Below are 18982 nucleotides of genomic sequence, written 5' to 3' on the forward strand. Positions count from 1 at the left end.
ATCGGAAGGACAGAACAGGCCATGCGTTGGTGGGTGGGGAAGGGAGCGAACGGCACTATATATGAAAGAAAATGTAGACTCAAATGAAGTAAAAATATAAAGTGTATCCATATATTCCATAGAATCTCTATGGAAAGTAATCTTATGCTCTAATAAAGAATGTAACAGTAAGGCTTTATTATCAACCACCTGACCAGGACAGTGATAGTGAAGATGAAATGCTAAAGGAGATTAGAGAGGCTATCAAAATAAAGAAGTCAATAATTGTTGGGGATTTCAATTGACTCCATATTGACTGGGAACATATCACCCTTCAGGATGAAATGCAGAGGCAAAATTTATCAATACTTTAAATGGCTGCTTCTTGGAGCCGCTGGTACAGGAACCCAGAAGGGGAGAGGCAATTCTTGATTTAGTCCTGAGTGGAGAGCAGGATCTGGTCCAAGAGGTAACTATAACAGGACCGCTTGGAAATAGTGACCATAATATAATAACTTTTAACATTCCTATGGTGGGAAGAACACCTCAACAGCCCAATACTGTGGCATTTAACTTCAGAAAGGGGAACTATGCAAAAATGAGGAGGTTAGTTAAAAGGAAATTAAAAGGTACAGTGACTAGAGTGAAATCCCTGCAAGCTGCATGGACACTTTTCAAAGACACCATAATAGAGGCTCAACTTAAATGTATACCTCAAATTAAAAAAAAACAGTAAAGGAACTAAAAAAGAGCTACCTTGGCTTAACAACCACGTAAAAGAAGCAGTGGGAGATAAAAAGGTATCTTTTAAAAAGTGGAAGTCAAATCCTAGTGAGGTAAATAGAAAGGAGCATAAACACTGTCAAATTAAGTGTAAAAATGTAATAAGACAAGCCAAAAAGGAGTTTGAAGAACAGCTAGCCAAAAACTCAAAAGGTATAACAAAATGCGTCTTAAGTACATCGGAAGCGGAAAGCCTGCTAAACAACCAGTGGGGACCCTGGATGATTGAGATACAAAAGGAGCACTTAAAGATGATAAAGTCATTGCAGAGAAACTAAATGAATTCTTTGCTTCAGTCTTCATGGCTGAGGATGTTAGGGAGATTCCCAAATCTGAGCAGGCTTTTGTAGGTGACAAATCTGAGGAATTATCACAGATTGAATTGTCACTACAGATGGTTTTGGAATTAATTGAGAAACTTAACAGTAACAAGTCACTGGGATCAGATGGCATTCACCCAAGAGTTCTGAAAGAACTCAAATGTGAAATTGCAGAACTACTAACTATGGTTTGTAACCTGTCCTTTAAATTGTCTTCTGTATCCAATTACTGGAAGATAGGTAATGTAACATCTATATTTAAAAAAGGTTCTAGAGGTGATCCTGGCAATTACAGACTGGTAAGTCTAACGTCAGTAACTGGCAAATTAGTTGAAACAATCGTAAAAAATAAAATTGTCAGACACATAGAAGAACATAAATTGTTGTGCAAAAGTCAACATGGTTTCTGTAAAGGGAAATTGTCTCTTACTAACCTATTAGATATCTTTAAAGGGGTCAACAAACATGTGGACAAGGGGGATCCAGTGGATATAGTGTACTTAGATTTCCAGAAAGCCTTTGACAAGGTCCCTCATCAACGGTTCTTACATAAACTAAGTTATCATGGGGTAGGAAAAGGTTCAGAGAAGGGTAACTAAAATTATTAGGGGTTGTAACGGGTCCCATATGAGGATAGATTAAAGAAGCTAGGCCTTTTCAGCTTGGAAAAGAAGAGACTAAGAGGGGGATATGATAGACGTATATAAAATCATGATTGATATGGAGAAAGTGAATAAGGAAAAGTTATTTACTTGTTCCCATAATATAAGAACTAGGTCCAACAAATGAAATTAATGGGCATCAGGTTTAAAACAAATAAAAGGAAGTTCTTCTTCACACCGCGCACAGTCAACCTGTGGAACTCCTTGCCTGAGGAGGTTGTGAAGGCTAAGACTATAACAGGGTTTAAAAGAAAACCGGATAAATTCATGGTGGTGAAGTCCATAAATGGCTATTAGCCAGGATGAGTAAGGAATGGTGTTCCTAGCCTCTGTTTGTCAGAGGGTGGAGACCAATGGCAGGAGAGAGATCACTTGATCATTACCTGTTAGGTTCACACCCTCTGGGGAACCTGGCATTGGCCACTATTGGCAGACAGGATACTGGGCTGGAAAGACCTTTGGTCTGACCCAGTATGGCCATTCTTATGTTCTTATGAATGCAGGGGATGGGACTACATGACCTCACAAGGTCCTCTTCAGTCCTATGATTCTATGACTCTGGCATGAAAATGGCAGATTAAATTCAATGTCAAGAAATGCAAAGTAATGCGCACTGGAAAACATAATCCCAACTATTGATACAAAATGATGGGGTCTAAATTAGCTGTTACTATGAAAAAAAAATCTTAAAGTCAATTCTGAAAACATCCACTCAGTGTGCAGCAGCAGACAAAAAATGCTAAGACAATGTTAGGAACCATTAGGAAAGGGATAGATAATGAAATAGAAAATATCTTAATGCCATTATATAAATCCATGATACACTCACACCTTGCGTACTGTATGCAGTTCTTGTCACCCTATCTCAAAAAAGATATATTGAAATGGGAAAAAAGTACAGAAAAGGGCAACAAAAATTATTAAGCTTGTGGAACAGTTTCGATATGAGGAGAGATTCAAAAGACTAGAACTGTTGAGCTTTGAAAAGAGATGAATGGGGGAGGGTGAGTATGATAGAAGTCTATAAAATCATGAATAGTGTGGAGAAGTGAATAGGGAAATATTATGTACCCCTTCAGAGAACACAAAAAGCAGAAATCACTCAATGAAATTAATAGGCAGCAGGTTTAAAACAAAAGGAAGTGCTTCTTCATACAACACACACTCTATGGAACTTGTTGCCATGGATGCTGTGAAGGCCAGAAGTATAAACAAATTTTAAAAAGAACTAGCTAAATTCAGGGAGGATAGGTCCATCAATGGCTATTAGTCAAGATGGTCATGGATACAACCCCATACTATGGGTGTCCCTAAGCCTCTGACTCTGCCCTGTTCTGTTCACTCCCATCTGGCACCAGCCACTGTCGGATGACAGGATACTGGGCTAGATGGACCATTGCTCTGAAACAGTATAGCCATTCTTATGTTCAAATATACTGGTAAAATAACCTCTCAGCTCCTACTCAAGATTCCCCTCTTTATTCATCCCACGATCGCATTAGCTCTCTTGGCCACAGCATCACACTGGGAGCTCACGTTCAACTGATTTATTCCTCACAACCCTGAAATTTTTTTAGAGTCACTGCTTCCTAGAACAGATTTTCCCATCCTATAAGTATGGCCTATGCTCTTTGTTCCTAGATGTATTCATTTACTTTTAGCTGTATTCAAGCACATATTAATTGCTTAGGCCAGTTGATCCTTGTCCTCTATATGTCTGGCCCAATTCACTTTTAATACACCATGGAACAGCTTCAGCAGAACAGATTGAAGACACCCTGCCTGGAATATCCCATAGCCTAGTGACTAGGCCCTCTTCCACTTGACCAGAGACTCATCTTCCTTTTCTATAGCGTGGAGAAGGGAGTATCGAGTACAGGCTTCCTACATCCTACACTCTGAGTGAGAGCTTTAACCACTGGGCTAAACATCATGTGGGGAACCCTGTCTACCTTTGTGCTGGATGAGTTCAGGCACGCACTGACAGCTCCTACTGGATTGGGCCCTGCAGGTGAGATAGGAAGAGAAATACCTCGTTTGAGGTCCTACTGGGTCTGAGGTGTAAACCTGGATGCCTGGACTGAGGCAACTCCTCGGCCTGCTCACCATCGGGATTTTAGATGCCTAGAGGACCTTACCAGTGGAAAGTCAGGTACCTAGTCCCAGATGTTTAAAGGTATGTAGATGCCTAAAGGAATTTTCAAATGCACTCGCAATGAATTTTACACACCTAGAGATATTTGAAAATCCCACCCGGTGCCTAAATATATTTAACTATCTGGCCCCTGGCCCCGAAGGACTGTAGCCATCTACAGGGTAAGGGAGCAGCTGAGTGGGGGTTTTGTGATTTCCAGTAGGGCACAGATACTGGACTGAACTGCCTAAAATGGCATTTAGGGGCCTTTGACCCTTTGTAAGTCAAGGCCTTAAGAACATAAGACTGGCCACACTGGGTCAGACCAATGGTCCATCTAGCTCAGTGTTCTGTCTTCTGACTGTGGCCCATGTCAGGTGCTTCAAAGGGAATGAACAGAACAGGCATCATCAGATGATCCATCCCCTGTCATCCACTCCCAGCTTTTTAGTCAGTAAAATAACCAGAGAGGGCTTAAAATAAACACAAGCAATAGGTCCGTTGAATAAGAAGCTGCCAATAAAGTAGAGCCCCATGAACCTGCATTGTAAACATTGTAATTACATGGTGATGGCAAAGAAAGGGAAGGATCTTGTTATTTTTCTGAGCTGCCATATGTGTCCTGCAGAGTAATAAATAAAACCAGTTTCCATCTATCTTCTGTTTCTCCTTCCATAACCACTGCCCATTGGCTTTCCCTCTGCAGTGTACATCTACAGAAGACATGTCCAACCAAACCATTGTGACTGAGTTCCTTCTCCTGGGATTCTCTGACATGCGGGAAGAGCAGATTTTACACTTCTTGGTGTTTCTAGTGATTTACTTGGCAGCCCTCGTGGGGAACCTTCTCATCATCACCGTCATAGCCCTCAACCAGCACCTTCACACCCCCATGTACTTTTTCCTGGGCAACTTATCCTTCCTAGACTCCGCTACATCTCAGTCACGGTCCCCAAGTCCATGGCTGACTCCCTAACCAACAACAGACTCATCTCATTCTCTGGATGTGTCACCCAAGTCTTTTTAGTCATAACTTTTGCAGGAGCAGAACTGGCCTTTCTCACGGTGATGGCGTATGACCGCTACATTGCAATCTGCCACCTTCTGCATTACAAGGTGACTATAAACAGAGGTGCATGTGCCCAGTTGGCAGTGAGTTCATGGATCAGCAGCATGATGTGCTCTGTATTACACACAACTAATACCTTTAGGTTACATTTCTGTGAGTACAATGTTATCGCTCAATTTTTTCTGTGATATCCCACAGTTGCTAAAGATCTCTTGCTCTGATACACACGCTAATGTAATAATCATGATTACCCTTTGATCAGTTCTAGGTGTGGTCTGCTTTGTATTGATAATTGTGTCCTACGTTCACATCTTCTCCACGGTGATGAGAATCCCCTCTGAGCAGGGCAGTTACAAAGCCTTCTCCACCTGCATCCCACACCTGGCTGTTTTTTGTTTATTTATCAGTACAGCATCATTTACTTATGTTAGGCCTAGGTCAATGTCTTCAACATCTCTAGACCTGACAGCTGATGTGTTGTATTGTGTGGTGCCACCACTAATGAATCCAATCATTTACAGTCTAAGAAACAAAGAGATAAAAGGGTCTCTATGGAAAATGATAGGCAGGATATTTTTTCTCAAGAGAAATGAACTCCTCACACTGAAGTCTTAGTGTCCGCCTGGAATAAAGTAGTCCCATGTTGAAACTTATATAATAGCTCTGACAGACTTTGTTTGAGGACCAGCCTATGTTCATGTTAGGATCAGAACCTGACATTTTGCATTTTCTGATTTTGGCTGACATTTTTTAAAATCTAAAAAAAATATGGTCAAAAGCATCCTCAGGAGCCAAAGTCCCATTTTGAAACAAGACTCAGGCACTTCTGAAAATTTTGCTCTTAGTTGCTCAAATCCCAATGAGTTTTCAATAGAATGTGAGAATCTAATTATCTTTGGGTCCCTTTGAAAATCCCAGGAAGAGCTAATTGCAATTTTTCCATTTTCTAGTTTGAAATATCCACTTAAAATGTACTTTTTTATTTCAAAATATCATTTCCAATTTTAAAAAAAGGTTTTTTTTCATTTCAAAGTGCTAGTTCCAAAATTTAAAAAAAATATATTTTGAATGGTCATTTTTACTTATAATGTCATTTTAATGTTATTTTAAGTCACACAGACAATTCATAATGATTATTTTCATTGCTGTTTTGTAACCACGTTGGTCCCAGGATATTAAAGAGACAAGGTGGATGAGGTAATATCTTTTATTGGATCAACTTCTATTGGTGGAAGAGACAAGTTTCCAGGCTATCTGAAGAAGAACTGTGTAGCTCGAAAGCTTGTCTCCTCCACCAACAGAGGTCGGTCTAATTTATAATGATAATTTTCATTTTCAGTTTACATTTCTAAATGAAAGGATTTTCACTGGAACGACAACACATTTTATTTTGTTAAAAAAAAAGAAAAGAAATAAATTAGAATTTTTGGTTTTGACATTTCCCAATCAAATTTTTAAGAACTTTTTATTCAGTGAAATTTTTTGATGTTTCTATTTTCCCCCCATCTAACATGAAAACAAACAGAAAAATACCAGAATTTCTCACAGAAATTTCTGTTTTACAATGAGCTGCAAACCCTAGGCTTTTACACTAACAACATTTTCACTATGACATTACAAGGAACGGGCTGCTGACCTCTCCACACCTCAGGAGAAAGGTCTGAGGTGGGAAAAGTGGCCAGTGGGGACAATCTGGCTCAGGTCTGCAGCTCGCCTTATTTACACCTCTGCTCCAGCATCTCCTCACCCCGCACATGGGAGGTAGCTGCTTGTCTACAGATCACCCCAGTCTATCCATTGAGCAATGAGACTCTTTTGACTAGGGCTGGGCAGAAAATTTCTTTTATTTCTTTAAAAAATTTTTACTTCATGAAAAACAACCCCTCCCCACAAATTTCAACTGAATATGTGAGTTTCTATTTAGAGATACCACTTCCGTGTCTCATGGGAGTTTCAGTTCGTGTGCCTCAAACTCCTGTTATGTATGGGACAGGTTCCATGGCTGGATAATATCTGCACCACAGGATTCCTTCTTCCTAAGCCACTGTGGTGCATCCTGGGAGTTCCACAGCTGCAATGTATCATGGGGGGAGGTAGTCTGGTTAGAGATTCCAGCCCGTAAAGTAGAATATGACCTCAAGATAAGCAAACTACATCTCCCATGGGACACTGAGATGGCATTTCCAAGTAGACAGATTCACTTTTCACCTGAAAGTTTCAAATTTTCAGACAAAAAGTGTTGTGGGTGGGGGTGTTGGTTTTCCAGATATAGCAGGCATTTTTTACAAACAGATCCGCGTGGTTGAAAACTGAATTTTCTATAAAAAAACAGACTTGACAAAAAAAATTCAAACAGTTTTACTTGTGACAGCAGCACAGAGAGACAGATGCTATACCCCAGCTATATCCCAATCTTCTTCCCACTGGAGTCCATTGGCTCTCCATGAGTTCTGGGTACAGCTGGCTGGGAATTCTCCACTGAAAAGATTTTCTAATGTAAAATTCCCTTCACAAAATTAAAATTTTCCATGAGAATATTGAGGTGTTCAGTGATCCCTCTGCAAGAGCTATGCTTCATTCTGTGTACAGTTCCAGCTGGTTGAATATAACAACAAGAGCTTTTCAATGTGCCTCTTCTCCTCATATTCTCCACGTGGGAAGCTCAGCCCTTACAGGCGCAGTCTCCAATACCTTCAAAAATTTCAAAATGGGAAAATACTATTGATTTTCCATCAGAAACATTGCAGTGACAGCTCCCTGCCAGCCTCCCTGCCGATGTTTATGTTTACCCCGTAGCCAGAAAGTGAAATTAGCAAGAGCCTTCCAGGTGAGCTGCTGGAGAACTCAGAAATGGCAAAACATTTCATTCTGATCAAAACTAATGTAAGTCAGAACCCAGAATTCTTGTTCATAGTAACTTCCAAAGTTTCCTCATTATTATTATTACTCTGAATTAGAACACAAAATAAATAAACTTTTCAGAACATCTTCCAGAACAAAATTCTGAAATTTCATAGAGAAAAAATAGAGAAGACAGCCAGCCAGCCTGCCTTGTTTCCTTTAAAAGTTTTAACGGAATCAACACGTTCCTATGGAACTGTTCTGTTAGAAAATTTTCAATCTGTTCTAGTTCCAATGTTTGAAAATGAAATATTTCATTTCAAAATGTCAATTCAAAAGGAAAACAGTTCAGTTTCAAGTGACATTTCGACTGGGTTCTAGTGCCATCAACACACTTGTCAATTGTTGGACCTTAAACAATCCACATTCCCTTCCCGTGCCTCACTTTCTCCATCTTGAAATGGAGACAATGACACCAGCTGAAATTTGTTGGGAAATGGAATTTCCTATCCATGCAAAACTCCACAAATGGCCTTTCATCCCTAATCAGAACCAAACTCTAAAATTTTCTGATTTTTTTTTTATATTTCATTTCAGAATCATCAGAATTACCTTTTTGAAACAAAATATTTTTATCAGATTCAAATGTCTCTTGTTGCCTTGATCATTATATTACATTATGTTATCCATTATAGTACAATATATGCAATATACATATATTATAATATAACATACAAGTCAAATGACAAATCTAAAATGAAACATTTTGACCAAATTGTTTTGCTAATTTCCCTTAAAAAATCAATATATTCCCAGGAAAAGTGTTTATTTCATTGACCTTGCACTTTCCAACTGTACACAGTTTCACTGAAAAGTTTTCAAAAAGCTGTAATATTAACCTGCTTTGAAAAGTGCTTTCAGATCTGTGTCTGTATGTATGTAAAATCAATGACTCTTTCATTTAGAATTTCGCACCTAACACCAACATGGGGGGACACGAGGAGCTGTTCCTTAGGGTTGCATTTGCATTTTACAGTTATCTGCCAATCATGGAATGAGGTCACTAGAGTAGGGACCTAAGTGAATTCCATGGGATTTAAGGTGAAAAGTTTCAAAAGTGTGTAAGGGACGTAGGAGCCTAGGTCCTATTGAAAGTTGGTGGGACTCTTAAATCATTTAGGACCAGTTTTTTAATCTATTTAGTTGTCCAGGGCCAAAGTTTTAAAGATATTTAGGCACCTCGTGGAAGTTTGAAAAACATCTAGTAGTGTCAAAATGAAGAATTTTGTTTCGTCCCAAGAAAATTTGTTTAAACTTTCAGGCATTTTGACAAACGCCAAAGGATTCATAAAAAGGTGGAGGAGGAGCAGTGTTCATAGTGGAGTTGCCTCCCTTATAAGATTTAGCTTGGTTTTCAGGGCACATTTCTACAATGTGGGAGACCACTGGGCAAACATTGTTTCCTTATCAGGCAGAGGAGGGAATTTTACTTGTGTCTCCCACAGCTCAGGTGAGTGTCCTAAGCGCTGAGGTAAACTTTCAAGGGATATGGTGCCTCCTTTAGCCATTTTGTGAATTTAGCCCTCCTTCTCCTTGCTCTTGTCAAAATTCCTGAAATTCAAAACATTTAGGGGGCGGGGAACGGGAGGGTGAAAATAAAACAAAATATTTTATTTTGTCTCAATTCTTTTTTTTCCCTATTCACCAATTTTTAAAAAAATGTCATTTCTCGTTCCACCTGAAATTGCCAATAACTGAAAAATCCATTATTCAACCAGATCTGTTAGTTACTTCTGTTGATGATTAGCATTCAGCCTGTTTCTCATGCAAGTAGCCTTTAATCGTGCACTGTGTTCATTTGATTTCAAAAGAACTATTAGAGTGAATTAAGTATAAAAAGATCAGACCCGATGATAGGAAAAATGAGAGCTGGTAGCCCTTGTGATTTTTGGGGCCTTCTAAAACATCTCTAAGGGTTTTACAGACCTGTTTTTGCATTTTAATATTGTGACAGGGTTAGACCAGATGGCTACAAGAGAATGCAGGAAGAAAGGTATATTAGCTTCAACCTGTTTGGATCCTGGAATTGATTGGGCTCTAAAAGACCTTCCCCAGCCTAAGGGGATGATCCACAAGGTCTTGGATCTCAATTAATTACGGGGAACAACAAAAGATATAACAGGCACAGGAGTGAGGTCACAGGGCTAAACAAAGGGAACCTGACAAGACACCCAGTAGAGAACCCCAGACAGTGCCTGTGCTCCTCAAAGTCATCACGGGAGCCAGTGGACACTGCCAGGGAGGAGTGGAAATAGGCCCCACAGTCGCAGAGCACCCCCTTGTCCAGCATCTTCCTCCTGGTGTTGTAGATGGCTACTTTGGCTAGGGCCAGAAGGAGGCTGACAAGCAGGTCTCAGGACTTAGTGGGGCCATGGATAGGGTGTGCAAATATAAGCAAGTGTGGGGAGAAATGCAGCCAGAACCTCAGCAGGAGGTTCTGAAAGAGCCAGAATATGGGCTGCAAACTGGTGCACTCCAGATACACGTGCGCCAGGGTCTCCTTCACGTCTCAAAAAGGGTAGGTGTCTGGGATGGGGGTGAACTGTGCCAAGAACATGCCTGTGCACAGGGCTCCGTGAAGGAGCCACCAACAGATATCCCTAGAGGAGTTCGGGACCAGAGTGGAGTATAGGCTGGCCTACCATGGTTCCTCAACATCTAGAGGTGGTAGGAGGTCTCACCACTTCCTGACGGGGCTGGAGGTGAGGATAAGGGTGGGAAGGATGTGGAGCATGAGCATGTACAAATGTTTCCTTGGCATGATCTGGAAATGAGCTGGCTGCAATCCGTGCAGCCGGCTCGTGGTAAAGTGGTGGAATGGTTGGGTGGGTCCCTGGAGGAGGGGCCCGATGAAAAGTTCCAGAGGGCCTGAAGGGACAATTAATAGTAGTAGTTATATATCACGGCTGTGATTTCATGCCCTATTCAAGATCACAGTCATATTGTGCTCGCCAGGCTTGTACACACAGGATGAGATGACCCTGACTCAATGACTACAGTCTAAAGACAGAAAGGAAACAAAAAGTGGGAAGTGAAACTGAGGCACACAGAAGTGAGGTAATTTCCCCAGGCCACACAGTAGATACATGGCAGAGTGAGGTCACAAATCTACATCTCCAGTGCCTGATCCACCAGAGCTTGCTGCCTCAGGCTGGGAAGGAAGGAGAACAGAGCAGCTATGCTATTTAAAGGCAGGTGCATGGCTGAACTGGGTCCCTGAGGAGAACTTAGCATGTATATTGTACTGGATGATTAATATGCAGTGAAAAAGAAGCAGCTACGTTGTATAAAGAGGGAAAGAAGTCAGCAGAACTTCTGGGGCTGCAAAGGGGCAGCCGTACTATATAAAGACCTCTAGGTGGCTGCAGAAAACAAGGGATACAAAAGAAGCAATTACAGGGGTAGATTCTCAGTTCTAGTAAGCTGATGTAGCTCTGTTAATTTCAGTGGGGCTACACCCATTTTCCGTAGCTGGGGATCTGGGCCATTGACTCCAGTGGAGCTATGGCTGATTCCCAGCAGCTGGGTCTGCCCCACTGATCGAAAGGAGCTACATCAATTTACACCAGAGGAGAAGGTTTCCCACTGACTCCACTGGAGCTAGGTCAATTTAAAGCAGATGGCAATCCGGTCCGTTATCTTCAATGGAGCAACCTTATTTTACACCAATGGAGAATATAGCCCATAAAGTTTGATTGGGGAGCAAAAGGAAATGTTGATAAATGGGTGGAGCATATTGGCCAGTAGATATCACCAAATGATACCTAATATGAATAGAGAGATTTGCAGTAACCACTAGATAGAAGCATTGTGTCAAGAACGAGTCATGGACAGCTAGTTCTTGAAGAAAAGGATCACTGTTGGCAAGGGCTGTGCATTATAACCGACCATTATCCCTCAGAAAAGTAAACTATGCTTCCTCACGATGGGAATCGTTTCCCCCCAGAGACTCATGAGGCTGTTTCACTAAATGCAATTACATTTGGGTAAAAACAACTCAAGTCACATTGGGCATTGCTAAGAGCAGAGCTCTGGAGACACAAAATTGTCCATAATAATAATGGATTGGGTTTAAAAGTTTGGGACTCATTTGTACTTATGAAAATCATTGAACCGGACAGGGAATAACAATCTTCCAGAATAAAAAAAATGTGGCTCGACTTATTCTTTCCTCAAAACACAATATAATTCAGGTCAATGTGGGACAGCTTTCCTCAGAAAACTTACTGATGGAAATGCTTCCCTGTGAAACCAGATGTAGACAATATACTGTGATGCATAATTGCAATGGTTATATAGACTATGCCAGGATGTTTACATTAATTGATGTGTGTACACACACAAATGTGCATGTGTATCCTTCTGCACAAACCACTGTTCTCTTCTGCCTGGTTTCAGAGGTTCTGAAATTTGCTCTTTTTTACACTGTGTAGAACAGGTTTTCTTCAGCTCAAGTGATGGCCAGTACTTCCAAACCCACAATAGCATTGTCATCTGGCAACTATGAAGGCTGGGGAAGAAAGCAAAGGGAAATAAGCACCCAAATCACAGTTGGATGTGGGTTCCTAACTCCCTTAATCTCCTTTGAAAATCTCAGCCAGACTTCATATTTGGTCAAGGATTAGTTCCAACATTAGAGCCTCAGCTATGCAATGTAATTATATTTCAGACTGAAAAGAGGGACTTAGTTCAAGCATGTCTTCACAGCTGCTTTACCCTGCCTCCAACCTTGAATACTTGGTTTTGCACAAAGTATTTTCTGAGTGGTCTGCATTTTGGGAGAGGATCTCTGCAGATAAAGCTGAGGGAACTATGGGAGACGAGCATTTCATTTTGCAACCATGCCAAAAGTCTTCAAACTCAGTTGGACTATAAGGACCCCAATGATAAAAGTCCCTTCTCAAACTTCCTGCCTCTAAGTTCACAGGAATTTTTTCAGGCCCAGCGTTGTGAAATTCTGAGTGACGCTGGGGAAGAAGAAAGGCCCAGGCCTAGAGATTGTTAATCAATCCAGTTAAGTTTGTAGGCAATCTTCATAATTCTGCTGAGATCTGTGCTAAATTATTCAAAGTGGCCTAAAAAAATTAGGCACTGATCTGACAATGGGAGTTGGGTGCCAAACTTCCATAGGTTGCTGTGAAAATGACTGCCTAAATCATGCCACATAACATTTGTGAAGGTCCCCTTCACCTTTTTGTTCCTCAGACTGCAGATGATAGGGTGGAAATTTTATGGTAGGCCCCCTTTAACCTGTGTTCTTATTATTAAGGACCTTTGCTGGGCTCAGATGATGGAGCTCCAAATGCCCCAGCGAAAGTCCCTGTGTCCATTGCAATCACTTGGGCTTCTCTGATTTATTAGAAGATATGCTGGCTAGACCATGTGGGTCATGAGTTCGATGTTTAATTCCTGGTTCTGCAGCAGACCCAATGAATGAAATTGGCCCCATTCACTCCTCCCTGAGTGCTTCACTCTGTGCATTGTCCTGTTATAAGCAGTACTGAGGAGAGAAATCTGGGGCACCAAAACCTTCCACCTCCTAAGACCACATCACGAGAAGGGCCTTTTCTTTCCAGATATTTCCTACCTGAACAGTGCCTAGAGCAATCACTCAGGCACCCAATCCCCTCCCTTTGAAGCCAAGGGGTATTAGGCCACATCTCATCTTTCATGACTTGAAATTGTTCTGCGGGATCCTTGTTATTAGGACCTGCAGTAGTTTCGTAATAAGTGACACTGTCATATGGCCATGCGAAGGGTAGAGCTGGTTATGGACTAGAGACACCTCTGCCTACTCTCTGGTCTCTCTGTAAGCACCCACCTCAGCTGCTGAGCCTCGTGCCCTCATCTGATTCAGGGACGAATCTCATGCTCCTTCCACTCTCAGACCAGGATCTAGTTACTCTATCCTGCATATATCCCACAAACCAACCGCTTACCACTGCAGCTCCAACTGCGCTTCAGGGACCAGTGAGCAGCGACATTGACCAACACCAATATTTATCGTCTAAATTACAGAGACAACTCTTACTTTTTTTTCTGCATTTTATTAAAAGTTTTGCTTTTAACTCACTGGCTTTTGGATTCTGATCCCAACGCTGCACGCCATGTCATGGCGTAAATCCCCACTCTGAACCTTAGCATCCAAAAGATGGGGTACCAGCATGAATTCCCCTAAGCTTAATTACCAGCTTATATCTGATAGGCTGCCACCACCCAAAAATATAGTGTTTTGGGGCACTCTGGTCCCCCCAAAAACCTTCCCTGGGGACCCCAAGACCCAAATTCCTTGAGTCTCACAACAAAGGGGAATAAAACCATTTCCCCTTCCCCTTCTTTCTTCCTTTCAGATCTTTCCCACCCTGGGTACACTAGGAGATCACCGTGATTCAAACTCCTTGAATCACAACACAGAGAAATCAGGTTTTTTCTCCCCCTTCTCTCCCCCTCCCAGTCTTTCCCTCCCTGGGCTATCCTGGAGAGATAGACAGATTCAAGCTCCTTGAGTCTAAAACAAAGGGATTCCACCTTTCCCCCTTCCCTTCTTTCTCCCTGTTTCCCACCAATTCCCTGGTGAGTACAGACTCAATTCCCTTGAGCCTCAACAAGGGGGGAAAATCAACTACGTCTTAAAAAGCAAAATTTTTAATAAAAAGAAAGAAAAAATGTAAGAGTTGTCTGTAATTTAGATGGTAAATTGTACAGGGTCTTTCAGCTTATAGACACTAGAGAGGAGCCTTCCCCCCAGCACAAATACACATTAAAATCATTTCTGCAAAATACACATTTGCAAATACAGAAAACAATCAAAAGACTATAACCACCTTTTCTACTTAATACTCACTATTCTGAATATATAAGAGACTGTAGCAGGGAGATTGGCAAGAATCCTGGTTGCACGTCTGGTCCCTTTCAGGACCCAGAGAGAACAAAGCAAAACCCCAAAAATACAAACAAAGGCTTTCCTCCACCAAGATTTGAAAGTATCTTGTCTCCTGATTAGTCCTCTCGTCAGGTGTTGCAGGTTCACTGTTAACCCTTTACAAGTGAAAGAGACATTAACCCTTAACTATCTGTTTATGACACCACCAAACTCACAATCTCTCAGAAAGACAAGAAGCTCCTGGGACCCCGCCTGCTCTCAGTTTCTCTCCATGACTCTCTCTCCCTCTCCCAGGGAAAAATGGGGGTTTTGAATGCTCCCACTCTCTCTGCATGTTCCAAATTACCACATTGTTCATGGTGTCTTTCAGATAGGACCCAGCTGTGAAATCTTCCTTCTGTCTCTGTCTATTTTTCCCAGGTGGCCAGTGTATTTGGCCAGGCCATGTTTGCCTCCCAGTTTGAATGCCTCATTGTTTGGCTGCTTGGACCCATTCATCTTTAATGCCTTGCAATCACTGGTTTTGTGACTGTCTGTAGCCTGTGGGTGAGGATGTTGGAAATGTCTGGAACAAACTTAGCACATAAATCACATTTTGGAATAGCAATTAATAACTAGTACACACACACACACACACACACACACACACACACACACACACACACACACACACACACACACACACCAACATTCATGACAGCTGGAATTTGGGGGATTTTCTGTGGAAAACTTCAATTTTTGTCAAGAAACTAAAAACAATAAAACTTGTTTTCTTTTGGTTTTGAACAGGCAAAAACCAAAGGTATTCATCTGAAAACCAAATATTTTTGGATAAAAACCAAACTTTTTTATTGAAAACAAAAATAATAAATTGATATCTAGGTTTTTTAATTTTCAGTCAAAAATATCTTTGTGTGTGTTTACAACAGACCTGGTGGCTGATTTACACATTTCACTGGACGATCTTAAACCAGGAGGCAGACCCGACTAATTGATTTCTGCTGGAAACCGAATTATGAGAATCCGCACCTCTGTTGCAAAGGACTGAAAGGAGGACTCAGCAATGGACATATTTTATTTTGTTTTATCTTTTGAACAGGGTTGAGATGAGCCAGATTTTTCATTAGATTGTGTATCTTGGGTTAGGAGAATAGGACCTGTTGGGGAACTGGAACCCTTAGGGCTGGGCTACACTTGCAAATTACAGCGTATTAAAGCAACCCCAGGTGCTCTAATTCCCAATCAGTCCACACTGGCAAGGCACGTAGAGCACCTGGGCTCTGCAGCTGAAGCGCTCCTGGTAATCCATCTCCACAAGAAGCATAAAACTTGCTGCACCTGGCTGAAACGCCCCAGCATCATTGTGAATGAGGTGTTGCATTACTGCACAGTGATTGGCCTCCAGAAACATCCCATAATCCCCTGAAGTCAAGTGGCCACTCTTCTCATTGTTTTGTTATCGGCTGCAGGAATGCGTATATCCCGTTTCAAAGCTTCGTTTCTGACAGCCGGTTGCTTATCTGCTCCAGGACAAAGCAACCATTACTGTGAAATGTTGCTTGCTGTGAATGTGAGTGTGAGAGAGGTGGGGGTGAGGGTAGTCTGCTGCTGTCTGGACTTACAAGACAGCATGTTGACACGCTGTCAGCAACCCAAAATACCTACACACAACACACTCCCTGTCACACTCTGCCCCACGCTACCCTTTACTCCAGGGAATCATTTATGTCCTTGGTCCTCAGGCTCTAATAGCTGTGGAACCACAAAATAAAAAAAGGCAGACAGCAGGGCCTGATACAGTGAGACTACTGTGCTGGGCCCCATGTGGGTTTACATCATGGGGCTCATAGGAGTGGGGCCCAAACTGGGATGTTGGAGTCAAGATTCAATTGTGGCTCAAAGTCCCCTCTTCCTCACAATTCAAGAGAAGGATAATGGAGTCCTGGGTTATAGGTCCATAACCTGTCCCCATGCAAGAGAATCTCAATTTCTAATCTCTTCCCCATTGATAATTCTGTGGCTCCGCAGTTCCCACCACTGCAATGACTGAAAGGAGCCATAGACAAACAAAACCTTCATTGCAAGTGAAACCCACTTGCCTGTGTGTGTAGAGCTTCTCCCTCTGTGCTCCATCCATGGAGGATATGAACCCGGTACAGGGAGTACTAAAGGGCATTGTCTCTTTAGCTTAAGCTGGAGCAGCTCATGTGTTTACATCTGGAGATTTCCTGTTTCAGTCCTTGCTTTGTCAAGCAAGATAGTGGCTATCAAATAAGGATACTCAGGAGAGGGTGGAGGTAGTTTCTGAGAAGGGAAAAATCTTCTCTCCAACTCTAAATAATACATCTAATTGATATGAGTGCGGAGAAGGAGCTGTGTGGTTATACCTGAGTTTGACACCCCTTCTCTTTATAAAGAGGTGGATGCAGCTCAGGAGCCCAGGCTAACCACAGCTGTGTGTCAGTAAGGCACAGGTCAGAGGCAGTCCCTCAGGTGGGCCAGGCTCAGGCCATGTCAGCTTTATAAGTCATACCTACAGCAGTGCAAATAAGAAACATCTCAGTTTTGTGGCTGAACAGAAACATTAAAAAAAAAAGTCTTAGGTCAAACAGAAGGTTTTGCTTCACCCAAAATGCAATTTAACAAAGAAAAGAAAATCGACGCAAAATTCAAAACCAAAAGTCATTTCAAATAAACAAACCAAACATTTTGTTTAGAAAATGTCATTTTTTCCCAGCTTAAACAATTCAGTGACTTTGACACAAATTAGCAAAATTTTTTAACAAGCTTAACATGCATTTTTTTAGAAAGGGAAGTTTTGTCTGAAAAATTTTGGCCAGCTTTATTCAGAACCAACTCCTTAAACCGCACCTTGAGACCGCTAGATGCTTTAGACCAAGAGCCATCGTTTTAGAAATTATTGGTGAGGACTTTAGAACTGCTGGAGGGATTTGGATGCTCAGATTCTATTACAATCAGTAGGACTTGGGTGCTGAACTCTCCAAGGCAGCTTTGAAAATCCCAAGCCTGAAGATTTAATAAAGTTTCAACCACCTGAGAAGAATTCCAGGATCAGACTCTGTTCTCTTTGGTCCCCTGCCATGCAAACCTGCAAGTCACTAAACTGAGTTTGGCTATTATATGTATTCAAGGCTAATCTCACCCCCTGATCTGGACCAGGCAGGTGATTTTGGTTCAGAGAGGGCTCTACCCTGTCCAGGACAGGAGCAGACTGTTGCACAGTTCAGCACAAGTTAAACAGAGCTGAGCAGGATGGGAAGTGCTGAAGATTTTGATCCTGCTTTAATAACAGGCTGCTTTTGGTTTCCCAAGCATCTCCAGCCTAGCAGCAGGAGTGAGGCCTGGGATAGAAGCACAAAACTAAGCACTCACATCTATGATGTGCATGATGATGACCAGGGAAGCCAGGAACTGACAGATTATTGGACTCGCAATGAATACACAGACACAGCACAATGTAATAGACATAGAGACATTTTCAGTGTCTAGGAAACACACAGATCCTCTGCACATGGTGATCCTGGCTCCCAGCCCTGAGCTCAGCCCATGAAGTCCTCCTGCCTCTCAGCTTTGTCTCACTTGAGTTTCATGAAACAGCAGAAACTTCCAGAGAAGTTAACTTTTGCCTTTGAGCCTCCGCTTCTGAGCCTGAACAGGGCTCCAGGGAGTGACTCGCCAACTGTCCTTAGAGAACAGACATAGATAAATCTTCTGCCCACAGCAGCGAGCAAGAGGACTGCATTTATTGATATCCAATCTCAGTGCGAACAATGAAAGGGCTCTTCAGTAGCTGAGCATTTGGCATCCAGATACTACACTGACTGGGGCATTGGTTGTAGACAGACAGATTAGACAGAAACTTCAATGATAATTTCTTTTGTGATCAGCAGTATTGTGAAGTTGGAAAGCAAACACAACATCAACTGGGTGACAGCCACACTTCTCAGCACAGTAAGTTAACTGCTGTCATTAAATCCCTGAGCTTCTTAAGGGGTTGAATTTAACCATTTAAACATGAATGAAAATGTCACATTTTACTGTGAATTGAATCAGCCTGGTTTAACTAATTTAATTGTACCCAGAGGCAAACTCATTTCGATAATTTGTATCTTTTTTACATAATGATAAAGGTGGGATCTGAATGAAGAGCTTGGCCCCACTTTCTGCACTGCCAGTGTCTTGCTCTGTGACTTTCGGCAAGTGACTTAACATCCCTGTCCCTCCATTCCC

General features: G+C 41.8%; 1 pseudogene; it reads left to right on the top strand.

Moving 5' to 3' along the window:
* Positions 1–4602: 4602 nt before the first annotated feature.
* LOC115643240 lies at positions 4603–5562 on the top strand (annotated as a pseudogene).
* The last annotated feature ends 13420 nt before the right edge of the window (positions 5563–18982 follow it).

Source organism: Gopherus evgoodei, unplaced genomic scaffold (assembly GCF_007399415.2).
Source record: "Gopherus evgoodei ecotype Sinaloan lineage unplaced genomic scaffold, rGopEvg1_v1.p scaffold_53_arrow_ctg1, whole genome shotgun sequence".
Classification (NCBI taxonomy): Eukaryota; Metazoa; Chordata; order Testudines; family Testudinidae; genus Gopherus; species Gopherus evgoodei.